Below are 14,394 nucleotides of genomic sequence, written 5' to 3'. Positions count from 1 at the left end.
AACCTTTCCTCCTTCACGGCTCCCTCCCACTGTTGCAGGTCCCGTCCCTATTCTTTTGTCTCTGTTCTTTCTTTTTTCTTTTTCCCTACCCAGGTATGTGGGGACTTTCTTGCCTTTTGAGAGGTCTGAGGTCTTCTGCCAGTGTTCAGTAGGTGTTCTATAGGAGTTGTTCCACATGTAGATGTATTTTTGATGTATTTGTGGGGAGGAAGGTGATCTCCACGTCTTACTCCTCCGCCATCTTGAAGGTGCCCCCAAGTCTCTGGCTTTTATCCACCACTTTGGTATATAAACAAATGGCCTCAGGGGAGATCTGTATTTAAGACTGCTATTCAATCACTCATCATTCAGAAAGCCAGGACCATCCAGAAATGTGAGAACAATAGTAGTTTCACAAGACTCTGGCCCAAGTGGTAGAACTGCTTTCATAGCCACGTTTTCCTGCCCTGGATCCCACTCACATCTGGCATGACATCTACTACATGTCAGAGCATTATTGTTACCAATGGAATATTCTGCCACAGACCCAAAGATGCTTTCTTCTTAGCTTTCTACACTCCTAAGTCCTCTTAGGTGTGAGATGCAGTAATTTTGCAGGGGACATCCCAGCATAGCTTGGACCATTGGGCCCCTCAAAACTTTACCAATATAGTGGGCCCTGATTCTTCATAGGTTTTATTTCCTGTCCTCTGTAGTTCATATGCATTTAATCAAAACCTCTAACGTATTTGCAACTTCTTGCTCATTTGGTTCTGTTAACATGATGTTGCCCATAAAGCATACTCACGTGGTGTTCTGTAAATGTTCAGATGGTCCGGATCTCTTCTAAATATATTATGATAGATGGCAGGAGAGTTAATGTAGCCCTGAAGCAAGACCATAAAAGTATACTGCTGTCTGTTCCAAATGACTGCAACTTTTTTTTTTCACCTTCCTTCTTAATAGAAATAGGAATGAAAACAGTTTGTTAGATCAATGGCCACACACCATGTATCTGAGCCCATGTTAAATATCCACATTCTGCACGGCAAACAGGATGTGTCTGCTTGATTAGTGAATTAATTTGGGATATAGTGGGGACTCTCACCCTTGCATTTTCTGAGACGTTAATATCTGCCATTCCCTCCAAGATGCAATACTGTTTTTGATTTACTAACTTGGCCAGTGGGGGTGGGTTGGGATGGTGACAGTGTCAGGTGTTTCCATGTGGCCTTTCCCACTACAATATAATCTACTAATCAGGAGAAGGAACTGTCAACTGAAAAAAAAAGCAAACCAAACACACAACCTAAAAGTTGAGAATTATGTTTTATTTGGTGGATTTTCCGAGGACTGAAGCCCGAAAGATGGCCTCTCAGATAGCTCTGAGGGACTGCTCCAAAGAGGTAAAAGAAGAGCCAGGATATATAGGAGCTTTTGCAACGAAAACCAGGGAGTCAGAATATCAAACGATTAATGTTAATTAAAGAAAACCGGACATGTCAAGTTAATGAATTTAGTGCTCTTCTGAGTATGGGAAGATGCACGAGTCTGGGTTCATTGAAATCATTCCTTTGATATGCACCTCAGCTATCTAGGGCCAGCATCCTGCTTTTCTCTTCTTGGGTCCCCTCAGGGTGCATAGCTGGGTGTGGCTGTAGTGTCTGCTGGCTTGATGGCTGCAACATCCTTTGTTTCCTGATGTGTCAGCTGACATTTTTCATCCACAGAACTTCTGTTGGAGTCTAAGAACAACCAAGTATATCCATACCTATGATATTATTCAGGGCCAGGTCCCAGAGAAATGACCATTGGGTGATTCTGGGGACCCAGGGAACTCCCTGTGAGCCAAACTGGGACAATATCGTATTTATTATGTTTCACATTCCCAAGCATCAAGTTAGCTCAGACCCAGTGTCTAATCTTCTTGGAAATATTTCCATACTCCCTTCCTCCTAGTATATGGTTACTTGAGTAAATGGCTGGAAGTCTCTTTGAGGAAAGACTGTGGGGACCATTTGTCTACATGCTGCCCACTTGCATGGTTTTGCAGGGCCCTTCCTCCTGAGCACTTCAGTCAATATGTTTCAGATCTGCAGAATGGCTCAGGTCTAGAGACTGGGCAAGAATTTGAAATATTTTATTGGCAGGTGCCCTCAGCTTTCTTTCTTAAATTCTTATGATTATATGGATTGAGTAATACCCTTTTGGTTACCCTCCTAGGTTGCTTTCAGGGAAGCTATGTTTTTTTTAACCATTTCCATGGTGCCCTGTGGTTCAGGTCCCTGTCTGCCACTCCAGCCTTGCAGCTCACTGAGTTCATTGTAACAGCCTGGCTTTGAGTTCATTGTAACTTCTGACAGCTAAGTGCCATTACCTAGCCTCAATTATTTTGGAATTCTATCATTCCTAATTCTATTATTGAACCCACTTGTAATAGAATCTCCTTCTGTTTTCCCTTACTTACAGAGGAAAAGTCATCACTGAGTGTCTTAATGACGCTGGTGCCCCTCTCACTGGAGCATAATTTATCACTTTTGTAGAAGTATCCTCCAACTCCACCCACAGAACATGCTCAGCTGGTAGAGTTTCTAACTTTATGTCCATATCCATCTAGATGCCTACTTCCACTATCTGCAGTTATTCCATTTCTGTTTCACTTACTGTGGGCCAGTGTTCTCTCCAAACTTCTGAGTGTCATCCAAATTAGAATAGAACCATCTAATTAGCATATTAAGAATTAGCATATTAGCACCATCTTCTAGGGTCCTCTCCAGATTATTAGATTTTGTATGATGGGAGAATACTCGTGTCAGTAGACTCTCCATTAGCCATCCTTCTGTACCATCCACTCGGCCCCCCAACTTCACAGTCTAGCACTCTCAGGATCCAGTTCTTTGTATCATTTCCAGCTCCTGCTGGTACCTGTAGGCTAAATCATGCAGTTTTTCAAGATATAGTCCATTTCCTCTCTTCCAGTCCCAGCACTACACTGGCCATACTCTGATGCAGCTTGATGCTACTACTTGGTCTGGTGGCTAGGAAAGGATGTGGGGCTAGATTCTTATGGTGGGGCAGGGGTACAATCTAGAGGCTGCTGCATTGTGTTCAAGGAAGAGAAAACTGGGAACTTTTGATTCCTCCTCTAACAGGGAGGTGTGGAAACTTCCTGTAGATCCAGAGGGTTCAAGGGGATCTGAAGCGTCAATAATATCTACCCACATGACCCCACCCCATGACTCAGAGTCTTACTGCTCTCCCGCTGGACCCTTGACTTGATGTAGTTGAAACTTCAGCCTTCTTTAGAGACGAGCTACTAGCCCAGATCCTCTGCTTTATCTGTTCTAGGTTGTAGAAGATAAGAGTTACTTTATATGTGGCCTAAGAGGACCTCTGACTGTCACATTTTGCTTTTGATTTGTGAAATTACCCTCAGTCTTTCAGTGTCCTTCTCCATGTATCAGTTACACTCATCAAGAGCCATCTGATTCCGTTGTCCTTATAATTAGCGCTTCTACTGAACCTTCCAAAAGCCTGATGTGTTGAACCAGCCAGTACTGTTCCCTTTTCTGGTGTTTCATCCATTTCATCTGGAGAAAGTATAATAATGACCAATTGCATCAAACTTCATTCTGTTTTCTTGTTTGATACCTTTCATTTCCACTAAGCAAAATTCAAACTGAGTTGTAAGCCCTTACTTCAGTGTTGGGCACAACATAATTATTTATTAAGTGTGTAAATATTAGATTTCTTTTAGGGTCTGTGTGATGATTTTCACTAATTCCAATAATTTATTCCTTTTTAATATAGTGCACATAGAACCAGGCTAATTTTAATAGCTTCTATGTTGGAATTGGATTCTGTCTATTGGAAATAGATTGCAGCTAAGCCAGTGGTTATCATTGATCGAAAATCTGCCTGGTCAGGCCAATGTGATGGGTTAGGGTCTGATCAAGATGGCTCCAGGCCATAGCTTTTGCTCAAGCTTATCAGAACTAGACATTAGGATTCTAGACAGAGCCTCTGTGCATGTAATGAAATAAGTTTCAGTTGTACTTCAAGGTTAAAATTAGAATCAACTGTGTCAATATTAGTTTCATCAACCATATTACTTACATGGAGAAGTCATCACCTTTACACACACACACATTTCCTGTTAAAATTTTAAAATTGAATTATGACTCACAATGGACACCAGCAAAATTCTGGTAATGTTGCCTTAACCTGTGGAACATAATGGAATCAGACTTCATAGCCTCCTTTGTCTGTACTCACAGAGACATCTGCCTCTCCTTCCCAGTGTAATTTCTTTCAAGGCAGAATGGCATGCTCTCACAGCAGGGATGCCATTCTAGCTAGTTTTTTTCCTTGAGGTTGAAGGGCAAGGTCTCCAAGTTTAATTGATTTCTTTCTTCCAAAGAAAGAAAGGACAAGAAAGATGGAGGCTAGTGGAAAATCCCTGGTGTTTGCACGGATGTCATTTGCCAGTGTGCAAAACAGCACGGCTTTCATCTTCTCACCAACATCCATGGTTGGTTCCTGTCTTCTGTGCACTGCTGGTATCTGGCCCTGAATCTAACACACCACTGAATGTACAAAGGAATCTGTTGTTGTTGTTTTTTGGGCATTTCTGTTGCTGCTTGAGCCCCACTGATGTTGCTCCAGCTCAGCAGTCGGCTTCTCAGACAATGAGAGCCTGTCTCTTCATCTTGCAATTTCCTGTTTCCCACTCTCCACTCCCATGATCCAACAAAAGGAATTCATTAAAGGAGTTAAGTGTTTGGTTATTATCAGAGGAGGGAAAACAAATTGAGCTATTTTTGACCACAGAGGTCTTTCACAACAGCCACTGAAGTCAGCCCTTTCCTCACTTATAATAATCATAAAAAATCAGCCATGGTTTCTAGCGGTCACTGCATTATGCCAGCATAGAAGGGGCAGAAGAAACCAAGTACAAATTATGTAATTATCTGAAGAACTCATAGTTTTCTTTTGTTCTTTGCTTATTTATGTGCCACTTGTATCATCCCTGAATTTCTTGGTAAGTTCTGAATATAAAGGCAAGTAAGGCTGACATATGACTATTAATTTTCCTGGAGAGCAAATAAAAAACCTCTTTACTAACTCCAACAGCAGTCAGTAAGAGTAAAGATCTTTAAAAGCAGTCAGAGCCTCTAATATCTTGTAATGTACGAAAGAAAACCCTAGCTTATTTCTAAAAGGAAACACCCCATGTAATTTTGATATATATATTATTGAGAAAAGTTAGGTTATTCTTTTATCATACCACTACATTTTCAATTTTCTATAAAATTTAATAGAGTTAAATGATTACGTTTCACGTGCAAAGAACAAACAGGAAAAAAGAAACATTGAAGCCTACTGAGCTTTTTGGTTATTCAAATATGTGTGTGTGTGTGTGTGTGTGTATGTGTGTGTGTATATATATATATATTTGAATATGTATATATATTCAATATATATATTCTATATATATATATTTTTTAACATCTTTATTGGAGTATAATTGCTTTACCATGGTGTGTTAGTTCCTGCTTTATAACAAAGTGAATCAGTTATACATATACATATGTTCCCATATCTCTTGCCTCTTGCGTCTCCCTCCCTCCCACCCTCCCAATCCCACCCCTCTAGGTGGTCACAAACCACCTAGCTGATCTCCCTGTGCTATGCGGCTACTTCCCACTAGCTATCTATTTTACATTTGGTAGTGTATATAAGTCCATGCCACTCTCTCACTTTGTCACAGCTTACCCTTCCCCCTCCCCATATCCTCAAGTCCATGCTGTAGTAGGTCTGTGTCTTTATTCCCGTCTTACCCCTAGGTTCTTCATGACCTTTTTTTTTTTTTTCCTTAGATTCCATATATATGTGTTAGCATACGGTATTTGTTTTTCTCTTTCTGACTTACTTCACTCTGTATGACAGACTCTAGGTCCATCCACTTAACTACAATAACTCAATTTCGTTTCTTTTTATGGCTGAGTAATATTCTATTGTATATATGTGCCACATCTTCTTTATCCATTCATTTGTTGATGGACACTTAGGTGGCTTCCCTTTCCTGGCTATTGTAAATGAGCAGCAATGAACATTGTGGTACATGACTCTTTTTGAATTATGTATTTTTCAGGGTATATGCCCAGTAGCGGGATTGCTGGGTCGTACGGTAGTTCTATTTGTAGTTTTTTAAGGAACCTCCATACTGTTCTCCATAGTGGCTGCATCAATTTACATTCCCACCAACAGTTCAAGATTGTTCCTTTTTCTCCACACCCTCTCCAGCATTTATTGTTTCTAGATTTTGTGATGATGGCCATTCTGACCGGTGTGAGATGATATATCATTGTAGTTTTCATTTGCATTTCTCTAATGATTAATGATGTTGAGCATTCTTTCATGTGTTTGTTGGCACTCTGTATATCTTCTTTAGAGAAATGTCTATTAGGATCTTCTGCCCATTTTTGGATTGGATGGTTTGTTTTTTTAATACTGAGCTGCATGAGCTGCTTGTAAATTTGGAGATTAATCCTTTGTCAGTTGCTTCATTTGCAAATATTTTCTCCCATCCTGAGGGTTGTCTTTTGGTCTTGTTTATAGTTTCCTTTATTGTGCAAAAACTTTGAAGTTTCATTAGGTCCCATTTATTTATTTTTGTTTTTATTTCCATTTCTCGAGGAGGTGGGTCAAAAAGGATCTTGCTGTGATTTATGTCATAGAGTGTTCTGCCAATGTTTTCCTCTATGAGTTTGATAGTGTCTGGCCTTACATTTAGGTCTTTAATCCGTTTTGAGTTTATTTTTGTGTATGATGTTAGGGAGTGTTCTAATTTCATACTTTTACAGGTATCTGTCCATTTTTCCCAGCACCACTTATTGAAGAGGCTGTCTTTTCTCCACTGTATATTCTTGCCTCCTTTATCAAAGATAAGGTGACCATATGTGTGTGAGTTTATCTCTGGGCTTTCTATAGTGTTCCATTGATGTATATTTCTGTTTCTGTGCCAGTACCATAGTGTCTTGATTACTGTAGCTTTGTAGTGTAGTCTGAAGTCAGGGAGCCTGATTCCTCCAGCTCCGTTTTTCTTTCTCAAGATTGCTTTGGCTATTCGGGGTCTCTTGTGTTTCCATACAAATTGTGAAAGTTTTTGTTCTAGTTCTGTGAAAAATGCCAGTGGTAGTTTGATAGGGATTGCATTGAATCTGTAGATTGCTTTGGGTAGTAGAGTCATTTTCACAATGTTGATTCTTCCAATCCAACAACATGTATATCTCATCCATCTGTTTGTGTCATCTTTAATTTCTTTCATCAGTGTCTTATAATTTTCTGCATACAGGTCTTTTGTTCTCCTTAGGTAGGTTTATTCCTAGATATTTATTCTTTTTGTTTGCAATAGTAAATGGGAGTATTTTCTTAATTTCACTTTCAGATTTTTCTTCATTAGTGTATAGGAATGCAAGAGATTTCTGTGCATTAATTTTGTATCCTGCTATTTTACCAAATTCGTTGAATAGCTCTAGTAGTTTTCTGGTAGCATCTTTAGGTTTCTCTATGTATAGTATCAGGTCATCTGCAAACAGTGACAGCTTGACTTCTTCTTTTCTGATTTGGATTCATTATATTTCTTTTTCTCCTATGATTGCTGTGGCTAAAACTTCCAAAACTATGTTGAATAATAGTGGTAGGAGTGGGCAACCTTGTCTTGTTCCTGATCTTAGCGGTAATGCTTTCTCTTTTTCACCATTGAGGATCATGTGGCTGTGGGTTTGTCATCTATGGCTCTTATTATGTTGAGGAGAGTTCCCTCTATGGCTACTTTCTGGAGGGTTTTTATCATAAATGGGTGTTGAATTTTCTCAAAAGTTTTCTCTATATCTATTGAGTTGATCATATGGTTTTTCTCCTTCAATTTTTTATATGGTGTATAACGCTGATTAATTTGTGTATATTGAAGAATCCCTGCATTCCTTGGATAAACCCCACTTGATCATAGTGTATGATCCTTTTAATGTGCTGTTGGATTCTGTTTGCTAGTATTTTGTTGAGGATTTTTGTATCTATGTTCATCAGTGATATTGGCCTGTAGTTTTCTTTCTTTGTGACATCTTTGTCTGGTTTTGGTATCAGAGTGATGGTGGCCTCGTAGAATGAGTTTGGGAGTGTCCCCCCCTCTGCTGTATTTTGAAAGAGTTTAAGAAGGATAGGTGTAAGCTCTTCTCTAAATGTTTGATAGAATTCGCCTGAGAAGCCATCTGGTCCTGGACTTTTGTTTGTTGGAAGATTTTTAATCACAGTTTCTGTTTCAGTGCTTGTGATTAGTCTGTTCATATTTTCTATTTCTTCCTGGTTCAGTCTCAGCAGGTGGTGCATTTCTAAGAATTTGTCCATTTCTTCCAGGTTGTCCATTTTATTGGCATAGAGTTGCTTGTAGTAATCTCTCATGATCTTTTGTATTTCTGCAGTGTCAGTTGTTACTTCTCCTTTTTAATTTCTAGTTCTATTGATTTGAGTCTTCTCCCTTTGTTTCTTGATGAGTCTGGCTAATGGTTTATCAATTTTGTTTGTCTTCTCAAATAACCAGCATTTAGTTTTATTGAACTTTGCTATCATTTCCTTCTTTTCTTTTTCATTTATTTCTGATCTGATCTTTAAGATTTATTTCCTTCTGCTAACTTTGGGGGGTTTTTTGTTCTTCTTTCTCTGTTTGCTTTAGGTGTAAGGTTAGGTTGTTTGTTTGAGATGTTTCTTGTTTCTTGAGGTAGGATTGTATTGCTATAAACTTCCCTCTTAGAACTGCTTTTGCTGCATCCCATAGGTTTTGGGTCATCGTGTTTTCATTGTCATTTGTTTCTAGGTATCTTTTGATTTCCTCTTTGATTTCTTCAGTGATCCCTTGGTTATTAAGTAGTGTGTTGTTTAACCTCCTTGTGTTTGTATGTCTTACAGACTTTTTCCTGTAATTGATATCTAGTGTCATAGTGTTGTGGTCGGAGAAGATACTTGATACGATTTCAACTTTCTTAAATTTACCAAAGCTTGATTTGTGACCCAAGATATGATCTGTCCTGGAGAATGTTCCATGAGCACTTGAGAAGAATGTGTATTCTGTTGTTTGTGTATGGAATGTCCTATAAATATCAATTAAGTTCATCTTGTTTAATGTATCATTTAAAGCATGTGTTTCCTTATTTATTTTCATTTTGGATGATCTGTCCATTGGTGAAAGTGAGGTGTTAAAGTGCCCTACTATGATTGTGTTACTGTCGATTTCCCCTCATGGCTGTTAGTATTTGCCTTATGTATTGAGGTGCTCCTATGTTGGGTGCATAAATATTTACAATTGTTACATCTTCCTCTTGGATTGATCCCTTGATCATTATGTAGTGGCCTTCTTTATCTCTTGTAATAGTCTTTGTTTTAAAGTCTCTTTTGTCTGATATGAGAATTGCTACTCCAGCTTTCTTTTGATTTCTATTTGCATGGGATATCTTTTTCCATCCCCTCACTTTCTGTCTGTATGTGTCCCTAGGTCATAAGTGGGTCTCCTGTAGACAGCGTATATATGGGTCTTGTTTTTGAATCCATTCAGCCAATCTGTGTCTTTTGGTTGGAGCACTTAATCCATTTACATTTAAGTTAATTATCAATATGTATGTTCCTATTCCCATTTTCTTAATTTTTTGGGGTTTATTATTGTAGGTCTTTTCCTTCTTTTGTGTATCCTGCCTAGAGAAGTTCCTTTAGCATTTGATGTAAAGCTGGTTTGGTGGTGCTGAATTCTTTTAGCTTTTGCTTGTCTGTAAAGGTTTTAATTTCTCTGTCAAATCTGAATGATATACTTTCTGGGTAGAGTAATCTTGGTTGTAGGTTTTTCTCCTTCATCACTTTAAATATGTCCTGCCACTCCTTTCTGGCTTGCAGAGTTTCTGCTTAAAGATCAGCTGTTAACCTTATGGAGATTCCCTTATGTGTTACTTGTTGTTTTTCCCTTGCTGCTTTTAATATTTTTTCTTTGTAATTAATTTTTGATAGTTAGATTAATATGTGTCTTGGTGTGTTTCTCCTTAGATTTATCTTGTATGGGACTCTCTGTGCCTCCTGGACTTGATTACCTATTTCCTTTCCATATTAGGGAAGTTTTCAACTAAAATCTCGTCAAATATTTTCTCAGTCCCTTTCTTCTTTCTTCTTCTTCTGGGACTCCTATAATTCGAATGTTGGTGTTTTTAATGTTGTCCCAGAGGTGTTTGAGACTGTCCTGAATTCTTTTCATTCTTTTTTCTTTACTGTGCTCTGCAGTAGTTATTTTCACTATTTTGTCTTCCAGATCACTTACCCGTTCTTCTGCCTCAGTTATTCTCCTATAGGTGCCTTCTAGAGGAGTTTGAATTGCATTTATTGTTCATCACTGTTTGTTTGCTCTTTAGTTCCTGTAGGTCCTTGTTAAACGTTTCTTGTATTTTCTCCATTCTATTTCCAAGGTTTTAGATCATCTTTACTATCATTCTGAATTCTTTTTCAGGTAGACTGCTTATTTCCTCTTCATTTGTTAGGTCTGGTGGGTTTTTTGTTACCTTGCTCCTTCATCTGCTGTGTGTTTTTCTGTCTTCTCATTTTGCTTAACTTACTGTGTTTGGGGTCTCCTGTTCGCAGGCTGCAGGTTCGTAGTTCCTATTGTTTTTGGTGTCTGTCCCCAGTGGCTAAGGTTGGTTCAGTGGGTTGTGTATGCTTCCTGGTGGAGGGGACTAGTGCCTGTCTTCTGGTGGATGAGGCTGGATCTTGTCTTTCTGGTGGGCAGGTCCACGTCTGGTGGTGTGTTTTGGGGTGTCTCTGGACTTATTATGATTTTAGGCAGCCTCTCTGCTAATGGGTGGGGTTGTGTTCCTGTCTTGCTAGTTTTTTGGCATAGGGTGTCCAGCACTGTAGCTTGCTGGTCGTTGAGCAGAGCTGGGTGTTGGTGTTGAGATGGGTATCTCTTAGAGATTTTCACTGTTCGATATTATGTGGAGCTGGGAGGTCTCTTGTGGACCAGTGTCCTGAACTTGGCTCTCCCACCTCAGAGGCACAGCCCTGATGCCTGGCTGGAGCACCAAGAGCCTTTCATCCACATGACTCAGAATAAAAGGGAGGAAAAAAAGAAAGAAAGAAGAAGATAAAATAAAATAAAGTAAAATGAAATAAAGTTATTAAAATAAAAATAATTTTTAAGTAAAAAACAAAACAATACAGACAGAACCCTAGGACAAATGGTAAAAGCAAAGCTATTCAGACAAAATCACACACAGAAGCATCACATACACACTCACAAAAAGAGGAAAAGGGAAAATATATATATATCGTTGTTCCCAAAGTCCACCTCCTCAATTTGGGATGATTCGTTGTCTATTCACGTATTCCACAGATGCAGGTATATCAAGTTGATTGTGGAGATTTAATCCGCTGCCCCTGAGGCTGCTGGGAGAGATTTCCCTTTCTCTTCTTTGTTCACACAACTCCAGGGGCTCAGCTCTGTATTTGGCCCCGCCTCTGCATGTTGGTCGCCTGAGGGCGTCTGTTCTTCGCTCAGATAGGACGGGGTTAAAGGAGCAGCTGATTCTGGGGCTCTGGCTCACTCAGGCCTGGGGGAGGGAGGGGTACGGATGCGGGGCGAGCCTGCGGCGGCAGAGGCCGGCGTGACGTTGCACCAGCCGGAGGCGCACCGTGCGTTCTCCCGTAGAAGTCCCTGGATCCTGGGACCCTGGCAGTGGCGGGCTGCACAGGCTCTCCGGAAGGGAGGTGTGGATAGTGACCTGTGCTCGCACACAGGCTTCTTGGTGGCGGCAGCAGCAGCCTTAGCGTCTCATGCCCGTCTCTGGGGTCTGCGCTGATAGGCGCGGCTCGCGCCCATCTCTGGAGCTCCTTTAAGCTCGCTTTGAATCCTCTCTCCTCGTGCACCAGGAAACAATGGTATCTTGCCTCTTCGGCAGCTCCAGACTTTTTCCCGGACTCCCTCCCGGCTAGGTGTGGCGCACTAGCCCCTTCAGGCCGTGTTCACACCGCCAACCCCAGTCCTCTCCCTGGGTTCCAAGCCTCAGCTGCCATCCCCCTCCTTTCCTGGCGGGTGACCAGGCAAGCCTCTCGGGCTAGTGCGTGCCGGTCAGCACCGATCCTCTGTGCGGGAACCTCCCCGCTTTGCCCTCCGCACCCCTGTTGCTGTGCTCTCCTCCGCGGCTCTGAAGCTCCGCCCTTCCGCCACCCGCAGTCTCCGCCGGCCAAGGGGCTTCCTAGTGTGTGGAAACTTTTCCTCCTTCACAGCTCCCTCCCACTGGTGCAGGTGCCATCCTTATTCTTTTGTCTCTGTTTTTCCTTTTTTCTTTTGCCCTACCCAGGTATGTGGGGAGTTTCTTGCCTTTGGGGAGGTCTGAGGTCTTCTGCCAGCGTTCAGTAGGTGTTCTGTAGGAGTTGTTCCACGTGTAGATGTATTTCTTGTGTATCTATGGGGAGGAAAGTGATCTCCGCATCTTACTCTTCCACCATGTTGAAGCTCCTGTCCCTTGTCGAGGTTTTGTTTGTTTTTCTGTTTTTGGGGTTTGGGTTTTTTTCTTCTCTTTTTATAATATTCATCATAGTAGAATAAGGAATTACTACATTTAAGCTCAAATGTGTATATTTATTTGGATAATATTTATATCATTTTAATTATCATTTAATTATATCATTTTAATTCTATTACACCTTACTCTTAAAAATTTTACTTTTTTTATAACATTGAAGACAAGCAATGAAGTAATACTATATGTAATAAAGAGTAATTTAATTATAGTAGAGTTCATTTAATCTTTATAACCAAATATAGTAAATACCATTATTTCTAATTTACATCTAATTTTCAGAGATACAAACCTATTTCCTAGGATTACATAGCTAGCATGTGGTTGAGCTGTAAGTTAAACCCAGGGATTCTGGTTTTAAAATAGTATGTTTTTATTTTTAAAATAATTTCAAAATAACTGGTGGAACAAGTTTTGGGGATGAGGTTGTTGAAATAAATTAAAATTTGCCTTTAGAGAAGCATATACCTGTGGTTAAAGGCACAATAAGTATTGATTTAGTTTGTACAATAGACAGGGATATATTTCTTCTTAATACTTTTGTGTCTAACTCTTACGTTTGTTTTTTCTTGCTTATATTCCATGTCCTAGGATCTAGATCCATGGCATGTCATATAGAAAAACACTCTCATAATTTTTAATGCATTACACGTACACACATACACACACACAATTTTATATCTTTTCTAAAGTATATCCATTACTTAACCTCAAATGTGAAAGGCCTTATGTAGTTGGCCTAGTTTGGAATCTTGTCTCTTGTATATTTGCTGAGTTCACACCTGCTGCTTCTCCATCTGCTACAATTTTAGATCAGTATAGAACCTTCTTGAAATACGTGGAAAATGTCAAACATACTCCCAAAAAAGTACTGTCTTTTTTAAAGCTGATGGTGTCCTGAGATGACTGAGGTTTTTCTTTTCCTAAGATTAGCACTCCCCTCTTTTGTTTTCAATGATTTAGAGTTTAAAGGATTAAGAATTATTTAAATGATTATTTAAAGGATTAAGACAACTTGGTCATGGTTTACAGAACAGAGAAATATCATTTTGAAAATAAACATCATTCTACTTGATAGTAGGCACTTGAAAGGTTATCTAGGCTATCAGTTTCTTACTTGAATTATATAACAAGTTTTAGTCATGATTTCATATTTGGCAATTGTACAAATGGGTTTCTTTCCATCTCAGTCTTAAAACATCCAGTACAAGATACTTGATACTTAGAAATAACATCTAATAGCTTGAGTCATTCATTCAGATATTTACTCTGAGCAAGTTTCTGCCTGGAACTGTACTATGAAAGTTTAAAAATGTGTTCAGTAAGGAACTTGATGAAATTATATTTGTGTGGGTATACTGGGTCATTGTTAAATACTAAGTTCCTATTGTTTGTGCTTAAAATTCAGACATTGAATTTTGTGTTTATTTTCTTGTACACTTATATGTAAATTTATTATGCTTAAATTACTTTAAAATTATATATTTTTCCCCACCAGCAATAAAGAAGTTGTTAGGAGTAGTAATGGATACAGCGCTTTGGAGGAAGGAGGCAGTGAATCCTAAGTCGGTTGTATAGGAGAATTGTCAAGGTTTCGAAGCATTATTATGCTTCCAGGGTACGTTTGGTTTTAGTGTTAATAACTTTTATCCTTTCTAGACACATATACTAGAATATTGTCATGAGCTAGGGTGGATTTCACTGGAATAGTTTTTGCAGCAATAAAGTATTATTGGTTGAAAGTTTATTTTAATTCTAGCCAAAACGGCAAGTGCATGCAATCTTGGGTGTTTGCTTATTTATT

This window comes from Phocoena sinus, chromosome 5 (genome assembly GCF_008692025.1).
Source record: "Phocoena sinus isolate mPhoSin1 chromosome 5, mPhoSin1.pri, whole genome shotgun sequence".
Classification (NCBI taxonomy): Eukaryota; Metazoa; Chordata; class Mammalia; order Artiodactyla; family Phocoenidae; genus Phocoena; species Phocoena sinus.
This window is presented reverse-complemented; position numbering follows the sequence as displayed.